Source organism: Callorhinus ursinus, unplaced genomic scaffold (assembly GCF_003265705.2).
Source record: "Callorhinus ursinus isolate GAN/ISIS: 27379988/994484 unplaced genomic scaffold, GSC_fseal_2.0 scaffold63, whole genome shotgun sequence".
NCBI lineage: Eukaryota > Metazoa > Chordata > Mammalia > Carnivora > Otariidae > Callorhinus > Callorhinus ursinus.
Window position 1 is genome coordinate 2,284,609 of NW_027397125.1, and position 20,372 is coordinate 2,304,980.

The 20,372-nt window shown below is 42.9% G+C and overlaps 1 long non-coding RNA gene across 2 annotated transcripts in view; it reads left to right on the top strand.

The window, feature by feature from the left end:
* LOC141371272 (uncharacterized) overlaps positions 1–19,554 on the top strand; it is a 39,014-nt gene extending 19,460 nt beyond the window's left edge. For both annotated transcript variants that reach the window (XR_012376089.1, XR_012376088.1), the window contains one exon: positions 18,016–19,554. This is a non-coding gene — a long non-coding RNA (uncharacterized lncRNA). The remainder of the gene's footprint in view (positions 1–18,015) is intronic.
* Positions 19,555–20,372: the final 818 nt, after the last annotated feature.

Below are 20,372 nucleotides of genomic sequence, written 5' to 3' on the forward strand. Positions count from 1 at the left end.
CTATATTTTAGCATTGACTTTATCAAGTAACCAAACTGATGTTTTAGTCTCTTTCTTTGTCTTTAGTTTACCTCTTAATTTGCTCGGAACTTGGAGATAGGGAAAGTGGTATTGTATTGGGGGCCTTTTTAAAACCACAACCTATCCCCTGGTATGTGGGGATCATTGTTCTAAATTCTTTCCATATTTACTTCTCACTATGTCCGTAGGAAGAAAGTTTCATTATCATTACCACATTTTTTTGCAGATGAGAAAACAATACATTCATCAGTGGCAAAGGTCACACATTTAAGGAGGGGAGAAGCCAGGATTCAAACTCACTGCATGGCTGTTGAGCCCAGGAACTACCTCTAGGCTTTGCTGCCACTGCAAGGCTTTGTTTTGTGGTATAATCCTCTCAGGCTTTTCTAGCCAAGTTATTTTAAATTCTCTTTAAATCAACAAACCAAAGTCCATGTGTGTGACTATTCTTTTTGCTAAATAAACGCTGAAGGAGAAAACACCAAGACAAAAACCATGCCCTTGCTGAGAGCTAAGATCTGCTCCAACACCTCAAATGTTAAGAATCGAACACTTTTTCTCATCTGTTGTTGACATAGGTAGGGCTATCTGGATTAGTGCACCTAGCAGCTCACTTATTTCCTCAAGGAGAGACAATTTAAAACTATCGTTCTTGTTCAGGTTAGATAGCAGCAATTTAGAGAATTCTCCCCTCTAGCTAAGGGAAGACGAGCATTAGGTGACCTGGCCACGGAGAAGATGAAGAAGTCCTTAATACTGTGTTTATAACTCAGCAGGACAGATGGCAAAGCATGTGGCAGCAAAGACCCTACTGTGTGCACAGGAACTCAACATTTGGATTGTTTGGACCCTGGCATAAAATCTTATAACAGACATTGACTGCTGCAAGGCAAATACTCTCTCCAGAGAAGTCACAGGATTCTGATAAAACCAGAGCTATTAAGATTTGTCTGAGGCAAAAATTTACCTGAGGGGAGTTTTGAAGCCAGAACTTTTTAGCCACTTTCAACAGAAGCTTCCAAGTTCTTGCTGTAAGCATCGCCCCCGCCATTGTTCATGTCACTTCTGGTCACGAACCCAGAACGATCCCATTGGACCTTATGCTTTTCTCCAGTCCATTAGAGGGCTCGCCAGTCCTAATCTGGGTGTGACATTTAGCTCGGGGTTAGAGGACCCTAGCACGGCCCCACGTCACCTGTCTCAAATGTGCTTCTCTTAGAAGTCTGGGCCTGAACAAGGGGGATGTGGAGCACTTAACCTTGTGGGAATAGCTTTGGAAAATAAGGTCACAATGATTATTTCATGCCTTGGACTTTGATCCTCATCTGGACTTCTTTTGCAGGAATTTCAAAACCATAAATACTTCTCCTGGATGGAGAACTTTCCTACTCTGCCCATGAAATGTTTCTAACTCTCACCCAAACCAGTCGGTAAGAATGCGGGTGTTTAAGTCACATTAAACGGAGTAAAATGGTGCTTTGAGAAAATAGACTCCATGGTGTAAGGTTGCCTGATAACTTTTTTAAGAGGACAGTGTGAGAGACCTACTTCCTTGTTCACTCTTTCCTGGCCATGAAATTGTGTTCATCAAGCACGTAACTGATATAGATTATACATTGTTTTCCTATAGATGCTATCCATATGGTAGCTAATTGGAGAGTTCTGGCTGGCGTTTCCTGGAGTAGATGCCAAAGGATGAGAAGATGTTAAGAAAATAACTAGTCAGCAGCCTGCCTACCCTTAAACATGACATTCTCAATGGCTTGTTCTAATTCTGGAATTCCTAGATAGCACTGGGCTCTCCCAGGACATATGGAGGAATGGGGGAATCTGTGGGTAGGAGAAACTTCTGGGCTCCTTATGTTTGTCAACCAGGGCAATCCTGCTATGGGAAAGCTGGAAAGCTAACTTCTAAAGCTCAGTGGGAGTCCAAGGCTGCTCACCATTCTACTCTGAGGTAGGTGGTTCAGCGCCCCATGCACACGAAGCTACTGGGGAAGTTCAGGCTCTAGAAGTAAGGAGAAATGACTGCAGCACAGACCTGTAGGCCAAACCTTCCTCCTCTAACTATTTTACTATTTCTGGGTGGGAATATATATGCATGTGTGTATGGGAGAGATGGGACAAGATTTTTAATTGTTATATTCGTTGTGGAAATTATGGAGTTTCACACAAAGGCAGTTACTTATTGTCTAGAGCTGCTACCTAGATTTTGGGTCACATTTTCAAAGTATTTTTAACCAAAATGTTTTGGGTTCATCTCACAATCTCTCTATTCCTTCAGTCAAGCATTTAGTAGTAAGAAGAGCAGTGATTTAATGAGGGCATACTTTGTCTCGGGATTTATGTTGAACACTTCCATGTATTCCTCTCAATGACCCACTAAGGTAGTATTCTTATTTTCCCCTTATAACAGAGGAGGGAAATGAAGCCTTGGCGAGTCAACGGACAAGTCCAGAGACACACACAAATGTCAAGGGTGATACCAGGGTTTGTACTCAGGCATTTTGATTACAGAGCCTGTGCTCCCAGACAGTCTGTTGCACTCCTTCACTGAGGCTCAAGAAAAATGTCTGGTCTCCTTGAGGCTGGAGGGGATGACCTGAAACACCTATTTCAAGAGCTGAGTCTTGGCAATCCCTTTATGAACACACACTACAGTGGATTCCTTAAGCCTTCACCTTGATCTTCCCTTCAGTACAAAGAACAATTGCATTTTAGTTAGAAGGCACCAAGAATAAGCTAAAATAGGCAGTGGCTTATTGAACATGGAGAAGAAATTTCCCAACTTCAGTTCTAGTCAATTCTACAAACAATTATGTAATGACAAATAGGCATCTGGCACTGTGCCAGACATATGGAGATTCAGAGATACAAATGAGGGGCCCTTTAAACTTGTGGTTTATTCAAGATTGAGATCCTAAGACCCCTGAGGATCCCCACTGGCATGCTAGAAAGTACTTGAAACATTATTATGGCTTATCTCTCTGAGGCTTCAGTTTTACTCAAAGATTGGAGATAAGGTGCGGGAATTAAGCTAAGTAATGATAGCTAAGTGATTTAGACCACTTGCCACAAACATTTAAAGCAAACACAGAAATCATGGAGCTGAATAAAAATATTGCCTTCTTTTAAAGACAAAGCACAGGACTTCAAAGAAATTGCATGCATGAGGTCAACCCCCTCAGGGCTACACCCTTGAATTCCCAACGTTACTTGTTCCCTTTTCTCGGCTCATAACAGGCTGCTTCACAATGAAGTGGGGACAGGGTAAAAGCATAGAATGTATTAGTGAAGGGAGACAGACACCTATAGACAGTGGTATTTTCTAGAAACTGAGAAAGGAATCATGATCTAGGAGGCAGGGTAGAGGGTGAAACTGTGAGGAGCTCACTTATGGTTAGTCAGCTATACAAGTTATATGAACAAATTAAAAGAGGAAAAAAGGAAAAAAAGGGGCTTGATGAAGCCATGATGTTGTGGCAAGGAAGGAAGCTCAGGTTAAGGAAAATTTGAGTGAAAGATTGGATCCCTAATCAAGTCTTCAGAAATCACTTATGAACAGATCCTAAGGACATGAGCTGGGCTGGTGGTTCAGGGTTGTAATGAAAGTTTCAAAGGCACCTAAATAGAAACAGCTTAGATATGAGGCAAGGTTGGAAGAGGAAAAGAGGAGAGATGATGCTGGAAGCACAGTCTGAGTCAGAGAGTGTATAGTTGGGGAAACAAAGTAAAATGAGCTGGGGGTGGGGGGCAGTGAAACTGAAGAAGTAAAACTCATAGCCAAGGAAAACGAAGGAGATCCAACTTCTAAATAATAGGCATCTCTGGAGAAACCCAAGTAAGAGAAGAAGATATGATTATATCCAAAGCTAATTCAGGAAGCTTTCCTAAAATAAAAGACTTGAATCTACAGATTGAAATATAGACGAAGACAAAAATGGATACAGGTCAAATCATACAAGGAAAAAGGTCAACTCTGGAAGGCAGTGTGTAACAGTAAAAAGTCTTCAGAGAGGTCAAGTGTGACTCAAGAATTTTACACTTCACATTGTCATTCAAGTAAAAAGGAAAATGATTTTCAATTTAAGAACTCAGAAAAATAATTTTTGTGAGCCCTTTGAAAGAAATATGGGGCCTTTTGGAGAAATATTGCAAGACCAAACCCCAATCATCCAAGAGAGGATTTAAAAAACTGGAGGAAGGGGTTGCCTGGGTGGCTCAGTCAGTTAAGCGTCTGCCTTCCACTCAGGTCATGATCCTGGAGTCCCAGGATCTAGTCCCAGAATCGAGCTCCGTGTCGGGATCCCTGCTCAGTGGGGTGCCTGCTTTCCCCTCTCCCTGTGCCCCTCCCCCTGCTTGTGCTCTGTCTCTCTCTCAAATATTTGAATAAATAAAATCTTTAAAAAATTAAAAATAAAAAAATAAAAAGCTGGAGGAAAAGGGCTGCCTTGAGGACAGAACACATTTAGTACTAAAACAAAGACAACTGTAGAAATTATAATTTCAGAACTTAAATTTTATGAACAATGGCCACTTAAATAGAACAATATTGCTCACATGTATTGGGAATAGAGAATAGAAGTTAGACTAGTTATGTTGATTTCCTAATTCTTCAAATGGGGGGTCAAAAGGTATTCCTGAAATGTGGTAAATCAGGTAATAGAAGTATGAATTAGTATTCTCACTTTTTTTAACCTGTGTGCAGGTTACTTATTAAAATAAATGAAGAAAAAAATAACAACAACAGAAAAAGAATAACAAAATAACAGATAGTTGCAACAAAAGAAAAGGTCTTGCAAGGAGGATACTACAGAACATGTCTTGGAAGAGATTGGTAGCAAGCATTGATCAACCAAACTGTGGAAAGGAGTGGTGACCTGGTAAATGCACTTGTAACTTACCTCAACTGGAATTCCTTATGTTGCACGGTTGACACGAGGCATATCTTTTTGGAGCATCAATACTGCTCAGATACCAGAATGTTACCTGTGGTTTTATAGGGTACTCAGTGAAAGGAGGAAGACTTTTACAACAGTGACAGTTGGGAAAATGGTGATCCCAAGAGTTCACTATTTAGCAAAGAATTTCCCCTTTCAGATCAATGATAAATGGAAACAGAGATTGGAAAGGGAGCCTCTTCCTGAGGGTCTCGTCTTTCATTTCAGGTCAGGCTCTTAAGATGGTGAAAACTCCTACTTTGGTGTTGTGTGTCTTTCTCTTTCTACATACAGAAGCACTTACTTTAGAAATGCTACAGATATCTATATTATAAACTCTATGGTAATAAGAGAACTAGCTTTTTTTTCCCTGAGATAATAGTTTCTGCCCCCACATTAGCCAAGACCAGGATTTATCACCAGCATGTCTGTGATTTCATAGTGTGAATGATTATCTGGGGGGCCCGGGCCCCAAACCTGGGAGTGACGATATACAGGAAGAAGAGCAATCTTCTGCTGCTCCTGGTTTTAAGTCTAATATGGCCAGCTATGGGGTCAACTTTCCTGTTTCTATCAGACACTCTCTGTTGACCAGTGACCTCCATGTTAGCTGTAAGCCGGCACTGGGAGTCTCATGCGGCAAGAAAGAGGTGTCGCTGCATGCAAAACCGTACATAACATTGAGTAGAGGACCAGGCCCTTGGAGGGTGCTTAGCAGTGTGGGTGACAATGTGAACATACTATACAAAAGGTAGCCCATTTGCACTAGCAAAAAAATCTGGGCTTTCATAAACATCTCTTGGTGAGAAGGATTTTGCTAGGTATACTACAAAAAACAAAAGCAAAACAAAAAAACCCCAAACTCTCACATACACGCATATGCGTGCACACACACACACACACACACACACACACACACACACACGAAAACTATACCATCTAAAATGAACATCTGTTATCACAGCTTTTCCTAAAAACAGATTAAGGTACAGCTGTCACATGAAAAGTGAAAAAGGGGAACATCTTCCCATTTTACTCAGAAGGAATTTAAAACACCTCCCATTTATTAGCCAGCAATTTCACTGGGATTCAGCCCATGTCTAATGCCACAAATGAAAAACCGCTCTGTTATAAACCAAACATAAATACTCCACCAAGCTTGGAATGTCTCAGAGCTCTAAACACAACACACATCCCACACTTCTTTTGGTCCCCACTCATTGTCCTCTGTTTAAAATGAAGTGTTTGTCATGGAAAGAAACACAAGACCCAAGACCGGCAAAGAGGCAGGCACCCTGCCGTGCAGGGCTCTCGTGGGTGTGGGTGTCACTCAGAAAGGGGCGATTGCCTTGTGAGAGGGCCCAGGGGAGACTCCTTTTGAGAAAGATGGTGAAGAATGCAGAAACTATGTCCTATAAGAAATGCATCTGAGGGAATTGGAGACATTTAGTTTGCAGAGGAGAATGCTTGAGGAGATGCGGCAGTTGTCTTAATACATTTGAAAGGCTGTCACACAGAATATAGAATAGGTTTATTCTGTGTTGCTGAGAGGTGCAGAACAAGTGTCAAGTGTCGGCGAGTGGGCTCATTTTGATTCGTTGCCAAAAAGATATTCTGTCTAATTAGATTTAGTAACACAATTAGTTTATTCTTAAAATAGAGGGGGAGCTCCCTGCCACTAAGAATAACCAAGTAGAGTCAAGCTGAGCATTGCTCAGGAACTGTGGGGAGAGGTTTCTCATACTAAAACATAGGGCCAAGCCAATGGCCATGTTTTTACATTCTGTATTCAGGCTTGGTTATAAAGCTTTTTATATCATTTTTGAAACTTTGAGAACAATGACTGGGAGTAGTTATTTTTAGGACACAGTGATTTTGCCACTTTGCTTCTTTATTCATTATTCTCCTTTGGGGAGATGAATGGGAAGCAAGTGATGAACAGAAAAACGGAAGGAAAATCAAAGCAAGAGGGAGAAGAAAGAGAATCCACAGCTTTCTATGATCTGCTCTTTCTTGGAAATTAGGCTACATTGGAATAGTCATATCAAATGTAAACCATGGCACACCTAGAGTGCACTTTCATCAAAGACCCATTCACCCTTGCAAATAGTTCTAAAATTTCTCACCGGATGTGAATTTTCACCAGCAGCCCTGCAATGTCCGTACAGAACGACAGAGTTCTTGTCTTCACTTGTCCTCTTCATGGAAGTTCTCTGGTATCTTCCAGTATGTCTGAGCTCATCCACAGCTGGATGACACAAGCTGTGTTTACAGATTAACTTGAAAGACTATGCATACCTCCACTAAGCTCCCTTCTCCTCAAATAAGCATAAATACATGCAAAGAACCCCACTGACCCAACCTACTTCCTAAACAAAACCAAATTCAAACAAACAAGCAAACAGAGCCATCATCATCTCCTTACAGAAAAGAGTCACTTTTGAAGATGGGTTTTAAAAATACAGAACTGTGAACTCAGCTTTATCAAGTAAATAAGAAAAAAAAAACCCACCAAGACGGATCAGCATATATGTGGTCTTCTAACGGAATCCCCATTGGTGCTAATCTACATTTCACAGTTCGTTCAAAGCCCACTTAAATCCCACTTTTTCCATGAGAATTATGAAAAAGTCCATGGCAGTTTCCACCTGAATGTTTCATAGGTACTTCAAAATCTCTGCATACAGAAACGGACTTGTAATTTTGTCCTCACAACCTGGTCCTTTCTCAGGGTTCCATGGCTCCAATCACTGTTACCAAAACAAGAATGAAAGACATCCTTGACCCCACCTTTGCTCTCACCACAACCTGCAATGAATACCTAAAGCCCGCCTCATCAATCTCCTATGTACCCTTTGAATTCATCCCACCAGTACTCTGGACAAAACCGTCATCACCTCTCTCCCGGGCGATTACAAAGCCTTCCCAGCTAGTCTTTCCAGGCACACGTTTGCTCCAATCTAGAGGTGACATGATCCAGAGGACAAAAGTGATCATGCTGCTTCCCTCCCATGGCTGCCCTTAGGATACGTTCCAAACTCCTCAGCCTGCCCATAAGGCCCTGCACGATCTGACCACGCGTTACTTCTCTAACTCTTCCTCCCTCATTTCTGCCTGGACGCTCAAGTCCTTAGCCAAGTCCTCCTCCTCAGGTCTCAACTCCGTCTCAGCAGGGAAGCGTTCTCTGATAACCTGTCACCGCCACATCTGGCCCCCTGCTTCAACGCTCCCACAGTTCTTTTCATCTCACCTTGCAACCCACATCTTACTTTTAAGTTCTTCTTCATTGTCAGTTTCCCAAAGGAGGCTAGAAATTCCTAGCTAACAGGGACCATGTCTGCCTCCATCGGTGCCGGATTCCATGTACCTCGCACCTAATTTGTGCTTGAATCATTGTTGAATGAACACACAAACGAATGAATGACGTGCTGTATAAATCAATGATTCACAAACTTCTCTATGCAGAAGAATCCTGGGAAGCCAATTTAGCAGATCCATGATCCGCCCCAGGAATGTACCTTTTTGACAAGAGCTCTGGAGGATTTTGGTCCAGATTTTCCTCGGCTCACACTTTGAAGAACAATACTCCAGGATACAAAGAGCGGGGGTGGGAGGGGGAGAGAAGCAGAATTGAGGTTAAAGAGACAAACGGAGCACATAGAAGATTTATGTGATTGTTCAAACAACCGCTGAACATCTGAAGGACTAAATGATAGATTGTCAAATTAAGTCCTCAGGCCATGAGAGCCCAACGCGCTCAGGAGAAGAAGAGAGGCTGGAAGTCTGGGGGGTGGGGGTGGCAAGAGTGGTTAAAATAGGAAAAGAAATTTGAGGGTAAGGTTGGAAGGGAGAAGGGGGGAGAAATGGTATTACAGACAGACAATAGGAGCATGAGTTCAGAGGAAGGGGGGAGAAGGTAAGAAGGGAAGCACTTTGCTCGAAAGACAGTCCAGAAACTGAGTGGTTGGGATTTTGATGAGAAATATAGAGAAGGGCCTGACTGGAGAGGTCCTTGAAGTTAACGAAGGGGGTCAGGATATGCCACCCTAAAATACGTCCCTTTGGCATAAGGATTATTTTCAGGTGAAGGCAACTGAGGAGCAGCAAATGCAGGAGGACTTCTCGGCCCACTTCCCTTCTGTCTTCAAGAAGGGCATACATTTCTCTTTGTAAAGGCGTCCTGCTTCCCCTCTCTCCTACCACGAAGAGTCGAGAGGACTCTTATCACTGAAGACGGCACCAACATGAGTCGGCCTGACAGACCTTACTAAATCCTCACTTTCCTCAGCCCGTGTCTTCCCTTAGCCGCCCGCATATATTTACTTACCTTTCCACAGTCATCTCCTGTGGAAGCCCAAACCTTTGTCCTGTCACCTCCCTACCATTTACCACCTTTTGTTAAAATAGTATAAGTTTCCAGGTCCCCTGGCTTTTAGGGGTTTTTATGTTTTTATTTTTTTTAAAGATTTTATTTATTTATTTTGACAGAGAGAGAGACACGGCGAGAGAGGGAACCCAAGCAGGGGGAGTGGGAGAGGGAGAAGCAGGCTTCCCGCCGAGCAGGGAGCCCGATGCGGGGCTCGATCCCAGGACCCCGGGATCACGACCTGAGCCGAAGGCAGACACTTAACGACTGAGCCACCCAGGCGCCCCTTTTAGGGGTTTTTAAATGCCTTTTTTTTTTTTTTTTAAGATTTTATTTTTAAGTAATCTCTACATCCAACATGGGGCTTGAACTTACAACCCTGAAATCAAGAGTGGCAGGCTTCATGACTTAGCCAGCACGGAGCCCTAGGGTTTTCACTTCTTTTATGTGAGGTCCCCTATGTGCATAGGAAAGAAACCTCTTCCCCTGTGACTCTGCCTCTTGTCACTTTAATTCACAGGTCCCAGTCACTGAAGGTAAGAGGCGAAGTTTTTTCCTTCTCCGACATTAAGCAAAGGAATGACAGCCAGAAACTCCCAAAGGTAATACTTGACTTGCCATTTAAATAAAAGGCTACAGTTTGAGATACTTAAAAAAATACTCTGTTTTCATAATATTCCCCATTTTCTTGAAGTACCAAAAGACTTCTCCATAATGTAGGCTTCATGTATGTTGTAAAAATATAGGACCAAAAAAATCAAGGCTAAAGAAGAAGGCGGTGTGTATATCATGTCAAAGAGGCACTTAGTTCTAAGACCATGAGTGCTGAGGAATTTCAAAAGAAGCGGAACAACTGAAATCTAAGTCTAACTGTGAACTCAGCCAACATAAGAGGAGTCCTTTTTTCCACCTTACTTATTTCATGTCTGCTTTGATGAGCAGTGGAGAGGGATTGAAAGGGATCAGGATATTCTACCCCAAAATATTCCACTTCGGCATAAGGATTATTTTGAGCTGAAAGCAATTAAAGAACCCTAAGAGCAGACACAGGAGAGACTCTCTGTCCTCCTTTTTGCTTAAAAGCAGGGCATAAATTTCCCTTTGTGAAGGTGTCCCCCTGTTCCCAGAAGAAGAGAACAACTCTTATCACTGTAGAGAGTCAGCACTGAGATGAGTCTGCATAAACACATCTTACTAAAATAATCCTTATCTTTAGTTCATTAGTTCCCTCCATATTTTTTCCTTTTTTTTAAAAAAAAGTTATTTATTTATTTGAGAGAGAGAGAGAGAGAGAGCGCACAAACAGGGTGCAGGCACAGGAGAGGGAGAAGCAGGCTCCTTGTTGAGCAGGGAGCCTGATGCGGGGATTGATCCCAGGACCCCGAGATCATGACCTGAGTCGAAGGCAGATGCTTAACCAACTGAGCCAACCAGGAGCCCCCTCCCAATTTATATTCTAGTCACTTTCGCACAATTTATTGTCCTCAAAGCCCAAAGAAGAGCCTTTGTGAAAATGATATATAAATCCATGAAACCACTTCTTTGAGTTTCATTTCTTTCCCGAGAACTCTCGTCCATGTAAAATATTAATAAAATTTGTTTTCCTGTTCTCCTGTTAATCTGTTCTTTCTCAGCTAAATTTGTCAGGCCCCCATACACTGAAGGCTGAAGGAAAAGTTTCTCCTCCCCAACAGAATCTACTTGCTGAAACCAAAATGGCACAACCCCAATATATGGTGGCTGACTGAATCTAACAGGGATTGTGGAAAGGAACAAAGGAGGGACGCCTGGGTGGCTCCGTGGGTTAAGCGTCTGCCTTCAGCTCAGGTCATGATCTCAGGGTCCTGGGATTGAGCCTGGCGGCGGGCTCCCTGCTCAGCGGGGAGTCTGCTTCTCCCTCTCCCTCTGCCCCTCCCCTTCCCCCTGCTCATGCCCTCTCTCTCTCTCAAATCAATAAAATCTTTAAAAAAAGGAACAAAGGAAAACTCCAGAATTTCACCCTGACTAGATTCTGTCAGAGTACCTACAACTAGCTCCTGAATATATGGATTTGTAGGTGGTTCCGTGATGGAACTGAAAGGAGCTGGCTTTATGTCCTGGGTCCCAACACTTCAACGCCAGTTGGATTTACCTCAGCTCGGCTGCAGATTCCTCATCCGTGAAACAGAGGTACAATTTCTTGCCATCTTTATAGGGTTGTAGGGATGTAGTGTGAAAGCATTTGTGAGCTGTAAGTGACTTCATAAATAGAAAGCCTTGTGAAATTCTATCAATAGAAAAAGCAATAAATAGCTCTAGAGTTGATTTAATCTTTTTTTTTTCCCCTTAAATCTCTATGCAAGTGACATGCAAGTAAGCGTTAGTTGTGGTACATGATGCAAGGTGTACTGGTAAAATGATTCTGAATGGTACATAACATTCTTATGTATACATGTCAGCTTTTTGGCCTCACGTCTCTTGCTTTCCTGAGAATAAACATCTTAACCCCAAGCAGTACATCAGTGTTAAACTCTCCGAAGGCTAAATACTGCAGGAATTTATATCTGATATTTAGGAAGAGTGCCAAACCTGGCGATATCTGTACACACATTAGATAAGAGATTCAGCAAACAGATGCTCCTTCTTGCAATCAGCCAAGAACTTCTAATATTCTGACAACTTGTTAATCAACCAACATATGGTATCACTTTTGTAAACACAACACTCAGATTTTGCTTTTTACAGGGCATTTTCTGAGAGAAGTAATGGTCCTGACTCATCAACACCATTCACTGGAAATCAAGTGAAACTAGCCTCCACCACCACCTTACATTTGTTTAATTACTTGGGGAAAAAATAAATATAGGCAGTGATTAGGATTTTATGCATTTTTTTTCCTGAGTTGAGATTTTCAAAACCTCATCCTCTTAGACATTTGTAAAAGTAGTAGAAAATCTTCTTTATATAGATTTATGTGTATAGATAGATGTATTTGTCAAAAAATGTCTATAGTTCCTATATTGGTTTCCTAAGGCTGCTGTAACAAAGTATGGAAAACGGAATGGCTTAAAAAAAGATAAATTAAAAAAAAAACAGAAAAAAGAGATAAATTTATTTCTTCACACTTCTGGAGGCTGGAAGTGTGAAATCAAGCTGTTAGCAAGGCCATACTTCCTCCCAAGCCTCTAGGGAAAGATCCTTCCTTCCCTCTTGTGGCTTCTGGCAGCTCTAGGCCTGTTTTGGCTTGTGGCACATCTCTCCAGTCTTGGTCTCACCTTCACATGGCCACCTTGCTTCTTCTGCATTTGTGTCCAGATTTTACTCTTATTATAAGGACACCAGTCATATTGGATTAGGGCCCACTATACTCCAGTATGACCACATCTTAACCTAATGACATCTACAAAGATCCTAGTTCCAAATAGAGTCACATTCACAGGTCTGGATGGGGGTTAGGACTTCAACATAGCCTTTTTGAGTACATAATATCTAAACAGCACAAATCTGACCCCATCAGATGACCCTATTAGGCAATTGTGAGCTTTTTCTCCCAATACTATTGCTATAGGGGACAGTCCTCCTTGGGTTCCTTGAAGTGGGCCCAGCTGGCTCATACAAATATGGACCTGATGCTCATAAAAACCCTTCTTTGAGGTGCCTGGGTGGCTTGGTTGTTTGAGCAACCGAGTCTTGATTTTGGCTCAGGTCATGATCTTGTGGTCGTGGAACTGAGCCCCACATGTGCCTCGACGCTCAGTTTGGAGTCTGCTTGAGATTCGGGCTCCCTCTGCCCCTCTTCCCAGCTCATGTTCACTCTCTCTCTCAAATAAATAAATGAATGAATGAATGAATGAATAAATAAATAAATAATTTCTTTGTACATCTCCCTCCCCTCTCAGGAGTCTCTTCTCACCATCTCTTCTTTTTGCGTCCACTTTTCTCCTAGCTTCTGGCTCTCCTTCCAATTGCCCACTTTAGTCCCCAGTCCTTACCTCTATGGTCGACCTCAGCGTATCTTCACTCTTTCTCTGTAGTGCCACCTAACTGGGCTGCAGCTCAGCTTTCCGACCAGACCCCAAACAAACCCGGTCCCCTGCTCCACCCCAGGGCACCAAGTACCCTGTGCCAGTACCTCTGAGAGGTGTAAGATGCACTCCTTTCTGTGCACAGTGAACCAGCCAGGCCCTAACCAGGTGAGAGCGGTGCAGTGGAGAGGGGTGGGGTCAGGTGGGAGATTACCTTTTGATGGGCTTCTCTGAGTCCACTATCCCAATGCTTATGTGTACAGTGATGGGGCTAACAGCATCCTCATGGCCATTCCCCGAAGTTCTCCGGTTCTGAGATTTCAGGAATAATGTTCATTCCCGACATTTCAGAAAATTATATATTTCCTGTGCTTCGATGACAACAAAACTACCTCCTTTATGAGATGTTTAAAAGCTCTATCCAGGGGTGTCTGGGTCTCTCAGTTGGTTAAGCATCTGCCTTCAGCTCAGGTCATGATCACGGGGTCCTGGGATCAACCCCTCATCGGGCTCCCTGCTCAGTGGGGAGCCTGCTTCCCCTTCTCCCTTTGCCCCTCCTCCCAGCTCATGTTCACGCTCTCTCTCAAATAAATAAATACAATCTCTTAAAAAGATAAAAAGAAAAACTCTACCTATATTCAAGATGACCAGGATTACAGAAAGACACTAAGACCCCGTGTGATTTCTCAGTCCCGATTTACAGTTGGAACCTGCGGGAAAACCTCCACTAAGAAGACTGCATAGGTCCCTTTTCTGCCATCCCCCCAACTCCTGGCAGCCACCAATGTAATCTGGTTCTCTGAGTATGGCTTTTTTAGATTCCCCATAAAAGTGATCATACAGTATTTGTCTTTCTCTGTCTGACTGATTTCACCTAGCGTGCTGCCCTCGAGGTCCATCCATGTTGTCACAATGGCAATAGCTCCTTCTTTTTTATGGCTGAATAATAGTCCACCAAAATCACATCTTTCCTCTAAAACTCCATATCCAATTTACAGAGTACAATTTATAGAGATCTTTTCAGTCTACCTTAAAAATAGATCCCAAATCTGACTCCTTCTTCACTGCTCCCACCTTGTCAAAGTCACCATCTCTTCCCACGTAAACCTTTGGAAGAGCCTGTAATCTGTGTCCCTCTGAAAACGTTTACAGGGACTCCTTTGTAAAGAATATCATGCCAGGTCATCAGTATCCCCTCCCTAATTTATGCATTCTGTGTGTGTATGCGTGCATGTTGGTGGGTACATATCAGTTTGTTCTTTCTAAAGGGTTTGCCTGAGACTACACCCTAAGCTTTAATAATCAAATTAATTTAATCAATTAAAGTTACAAGCCCTTTATAGCTCCTTAGAGACTTGAATTTAACTGTGGCAGACAATGGGCTTTTAATCAATGAAATGTAAGCATGGAAAAGAGAACATATTACAGTAGTGCCTGAATGCAGATATTTCAGATTAAGGTGTTTGGTGACCTGATTACATAACTTGAATATTTTAGCCACGCTGTGACCCCAAATGTACTATGTCGGAACAAGATGTTCTCATGTAAATTGTTTCTTTGATGGCCAAGAGGCAAGAACATCCTCTTGTTGGAACGACATGGTTTCCCTAAGAAGGACGTGGACTTCTCACTCTTTAGTCTCCTGGAAGAATCCTCCCCTATAATAAGAAATTAGGTTTTAAGGTATAGCTTTAGTCTTGGGTATGTAGGTGTGGCATGTGTGTGCAGGCATGTGATGAAGGTGGTGGGGAGGGACACCTTCCTCTCCCCTAGGGTCTGGTGGTGTGGTGTGGATTCCAAGACATAGAGATGCCTGGGGGCCACCCTGAGGTGAAGGGTGAGCTGGCCAGGTCACAAGGCAGCAAGCTGGAATCTGTGAATTACCTTGTTAGTTAACTTTACTGAAACTTACTATTTTGGGTGCAGAACAAAGTAAAATTCCATGGTTCATTTAAGAGTGCGCCGGGAAGGTGAGAGCAGGTCTGAAGCATCACATCAAAGGGGGAAAACAGGAGTGAACAATGGACCTTAAATACCTTTAGACCAAGGTGCATGAGAGCCTGAGTTTGAACTTGTGGACAGGAAGCGAAGCACGAATAGCACTGACGTCTTTGGTCAGCTATTAGGTCTTAGACGAGGAGTATCCCCACGTGGGCACTAGTAATAGCCAACACTTTATAAAGTACTTACAGTTGACCCTTGAACAACATGGCTTGAACTGCGTGGGTCCACTTATATGTGGATTTTTGTGTGTGTGTGTGATAAAGGCAGTATAGTACTGTAAATGTACTTTCTCTTTTTTATAGTTTTCTCAATAACATTTTCTTTTCTCTAGCTTACTGTAAGAATACAGTATACAATATATATTATATAATTATATATTATTTGTATGTTTTATGTATATATAAACATGCAAATATACAAAATATGTGTTAATCGACTGTTGATATCATTGGTAAGGCTTCCAGTCAACAGTAAGCTAATGTAGTTAAGTTTTGGGGAAGGCAAAAGTTAAACATGGGTTTTCGAATGTGTGGGGGTCAGCACCCCTAACCCCCACATTGTGCAAAGGCAAACTGTATGGTGTGCCAAGTGTGCTCTAACCACTGGACAGAGGTTGATTCTAATTCTCACAACAGCTCAGAGAAATAGGTGCTATTATTGTCTCCGTTCTATAGATGAGTAAACAGAGGCATGGAGAAGCTAACTTTCCCAAGGTCTCACACCTTGTATGTATTATTAGGACCAGAACGTGAACTCAGAGAGTTTGACTCCAGAGTTTGTGCTTTTAAGAACTATACAGAGGGGCACCTGGGTGGCTCAGTCAGTTAGGTGTCCGATTCTTGATTTCAGCTCAGGTCATGATCTCAGGACCGTGAGAAAGACCCCGTGTCGGGCTTCGCGCGGAGTGATGAGTCTGCTGGAGAAAGTTTTCTCTTTCCCCCTCCCTTTGCCCCTCCCCCCGCTCCTGCTAGCCCTTGTGCATGCGCTCTCTTAAAAAAAAAAAAAAAAGAATTATACAGACTGCCTCTCAAAATTGGGACTGAGCTGTCTTCTTTCAGAATCTTGGAACAGTCTCTTTATCCTGTCTCTGAATCTGGACAGAAAATACCTTCTTGGTCTAGTGGTAGTAGGAAAATGGCTCCTCTAGAAATGGCAACTATTTGTTTTTCTCCTTTTTCACTACCTCAGGGCAAGTTACAGCAAAGCCTTAGCTCCCATTCCAATGGTTGCTGCCTCAGTAGAAATTGAGAATTTCAGATTTCCTCAGGTGTGTTCTGTACCCCACTGTGTGATTTACACAGTCAGTACAGCCCCCCACCATTTAAATTCCGCTTCCATCACGTGCCAGCTAGATGACCTTTGTCAGGTCATTTGTCCTCTCAAAGCCTCCGTTTCCTCTTTGGTAAAATGGAGATAAAAGTAGCACTGACCTCGGGGTGCCCGGGTGGCTCAGTCGGTTAAGTGTCTGACCTTTGGTCTTGGCTCAGGTCATGATCTCAGGAGTGTGAGATGAGCCCTGCCTTGGACATCGGGGTCTGCGCTGGGGGTGGAGCCTTCTTTAAGAGTCTCTCTCTCTCTCTCTTCCTCTCCCTGTGCCCCCTACCCCCGCACACACCCGTGAGCTCTTTCTCTCTCTCTCTCAAAAAAAAAAAAAATAGCACTGATCTCAGAGGATGTCATGAGGATTATATGAAAATAAGTATGTAAACTGTTCCTCATAGCTACTAGATTGCAGGAAGCTTTCAGTAACCCCTGGCTATTTTCTATGATTTGGATTGTGGTGTTGATCATCATTGAAGGGAAAACAATATTTTATTGTAAATAGTTTCAGTGCTTTTTATTAAGATTTTTTAAAGATCATTTATTTTAAAATATAAATGCCATGAAGTCTTCATAAATATCTAGAGTAGTGAAGTCCTTTGCAGTCATGTCTATTCCTTATTTATGAGATCTTTTCAATGGAAATGTCTCTTGGAACGTTTCTTGTCAGGGTTGTATGTTTTGGTGTTATAAGTTCACTATAAAATGATGAAGGTGATGACGCTGATGATGCCCATGACCAACTTTATCACTTGGAGCATTCACATTCCAACAGTGCCTAATTCGGCTGAGGATAATTCCGATGGAATGAAGTGAAGTCTCGGAGTGAATGAAGTGCTTTATGCCTTGTTTGTTCTTGGCAGATTGAGCCTGCCGATCTGAGCTGTTCGCTATCCCACACGGGTTGGTAAGGCTCAGTTTTGCTGATGCCATTCAGAGAAAAGAGAGTGTTTATAAAACTACATTGGAACATTGCTTTTCCATGAATCATTACTGGGCAGAACACTACCCTATAACAAGCACGTCCATCTGGCACCCCCTGCGGAGGATTTTATAGCCAGAGCACCCAGAGGACACGAAGCCTCTTTACCCACAAGGTAGTTCCAGTGAGGCTATCTTGCAATTACAAACCATACTATTTTTAATTTTTCTAACTTTCAATCCATACAGACTTTAACTTTATAGAGCATCTTTTAGAGTCACGCAACTCCGGTCAACTCAGAATAGAAGTGGATGGGGCCAACTTCCATGTTTTGTTACGTAGGCGGGTAGAAGGGATATGAACAAAAAGTCAGAAGTGGTGAGGGTCTTTTGACCACCATATCCATTCACCACTGCCTTTGTCCTCTCTCTATTATAGAACTTGGATTTACTTACTACGTCTTCCTCCCCAGACTGAAGTATGAGGAAGATTGCCAAAGAAGAGCCTCCCCTGGGAAAACATCCAGGCAATGCATTCCGGCAAACCCCACGGACTCTCCATTTCACAGCCAGGAAAATAACGGAGTCCCCAAATGAGGCAAATTTCACACAATGGACATGGGGACAGATAGAAGAGGGTCTCTGTTTCCTTTAAAAACCAAAGAACAGAGACACCTGAAAAAGACTCATTCATCAAAGACAAAGGCCTGTTCCCCCTGGGACTCCCACCTTCCTCTCCTGCTTTCAGGATCGACTCTATTTCCCTGCTCTGAAGTCTCAACTTGCCACCAGGCAAGGAGCAGTAAATGCTGCAAAACACTGAACATGAAATAGAGTCTTTTCAATGCTGCTGTATTTAGGACAGAGACAAATCAGCATTAAAAAATGTTATTCTTAATTCGTGTTTTTGTATAAAGCATGGATACAGGTAGATAATTAGACCCAATAGTCCCTATACTGGGACAAAATCTGTACATTTTCCGTGGGTAGCAAAGGGATGGACTGGCATAACATATTCAATTATTGCTATTAAATATAGCTTGTTTCTGGAAAAATAATCCCTTAAAACTTTTTGAATATTAGTAAATCATCCTCCAAAATGGTGGTGCAGTGAGCTTAGACGTTTACTGTTTTAGGAGTGTAGGTTATTTTATTTTCTATAAATTGTTCAACATCACAAGCGCCCTGAGTGGGCTGCCATGAAAGCAAGTTGGCGACCAAAACTAGAAGAGAAATTTATCCTGTGAGAAGCACCCTTTCCCTTGGAAGGGTCTAGGCATCCTGGGATGCCTGAAGGCTGTACGTTCTCAGCACAGTGAACCCAGGACAGGTTATGTACTCAGTAAAATCTGACTTGCTGCTTGATTACCACCGTCTTTTCCAATCTACATTTAATTTATTTATCATTATTTTTTGGATTTATTGAATAACTGCCAGTCATTGGGGTACAATTGGGAGCAAGATAAATTTCTTATCCTCGTGGAGATAGGCTTCTGGTGGCATAGATGACAGTAAACAAAGACTGCTAAATGCAGTGAAATAAAAAAACAAAGCAGGACAAGGGGTAGAGAGTGATGGCAGTATTATTTCAAGACTGATGATCAGGGAAGGTGTCTTTGTGGGAGGTAATATTGATGCTTAGGGACCTACATGAGGTGATAAAGAGAGCCCTGGGGTTACCCAGGGGAAAAATATTCCAGGTAGAAGGATCAGTAAACATGTGCAAACATCCTGAGGCAAAGCATGTTTGATAAATACTCAGAGCACCAAGAAGTCTCTAGAAGAGACCGGAACAGAGGAAAGAAAGGAGAGAGTATTAGAACATGGTCAAGAAGGGCTGGCACGGGCCAAACCATGCGGGTCTTATACAATTTTATACCCAGTGTGATGAGAAGTGCTGACATGTTTACTGAGAGACATCTTGCCTCAAAGCTCTGAGTTTCAATGCCCTTGGTAATTTAAAAACAAATAAAGATAATAGTGGGCACAGCACGAAAATGTGATGTGTGGAAGATTTTTGGGAAATGTTGCTGTACCTCATGCTTCTGGAGTTAACTCCGCTCACTCGGGCAGCCAGCCTTCCTGCCTGGCTCACCAGGCCCTGTTGGCAACTGGAACCTTGTGACTCACGCCCCTGAAGGAGCCCCTCCAGCCCCTGGATCGCACGCTTGGCAAGCACCCCGGTGTGGAAACACACCCTCAGAACGGCGGCTGGATGATCCAGATGAAAAATGGTTTCTTTACTGTGGGGTTTTCTTTTGCTTCAAAAATTGGAAAAACAGTTTCTCCAGGAACGGAGAGGTGGGGTGCCCTGGAAAGCAGGGTGTCCTTGGAGGCTAATGCATGTGAGCACTGATAATGTCAAGCGGTGGCCAGGGAGAGCCCGAGACTAGCTTTGTGGGGGCCACTAAACGGGGGCCTTCCCTTCTGCGGCTGCGGGGCAATGTCAGGAAATCCTCTGACATATTAAATCCTCCGACGTACGGGCGAGTCTGCTCCTTCTTCCCACCTCACCTTATCGCACAGAGAAGAACCCAATTCTCCAGTAATCAGCTCTTCTGTCATGTTTCCCCAAAACACAAAATGCAGGGATCTTTGAGGGAAAGAATTCTGCACACCCCCAGCCCTCGCCAAAGGTCTCCGTGGCACAGAGGAAATGGCCCTGCAATATTTCAGCTTCTGCTTACACGTTTTCTTTGGAACGAAGCCATATGCTCTAGGCGGACAAACTCGGACCGAAGCCCAGCTTATCTGCTTATTTGCATGTGTCCTCGGGCAAATGACATACTTTCTTCA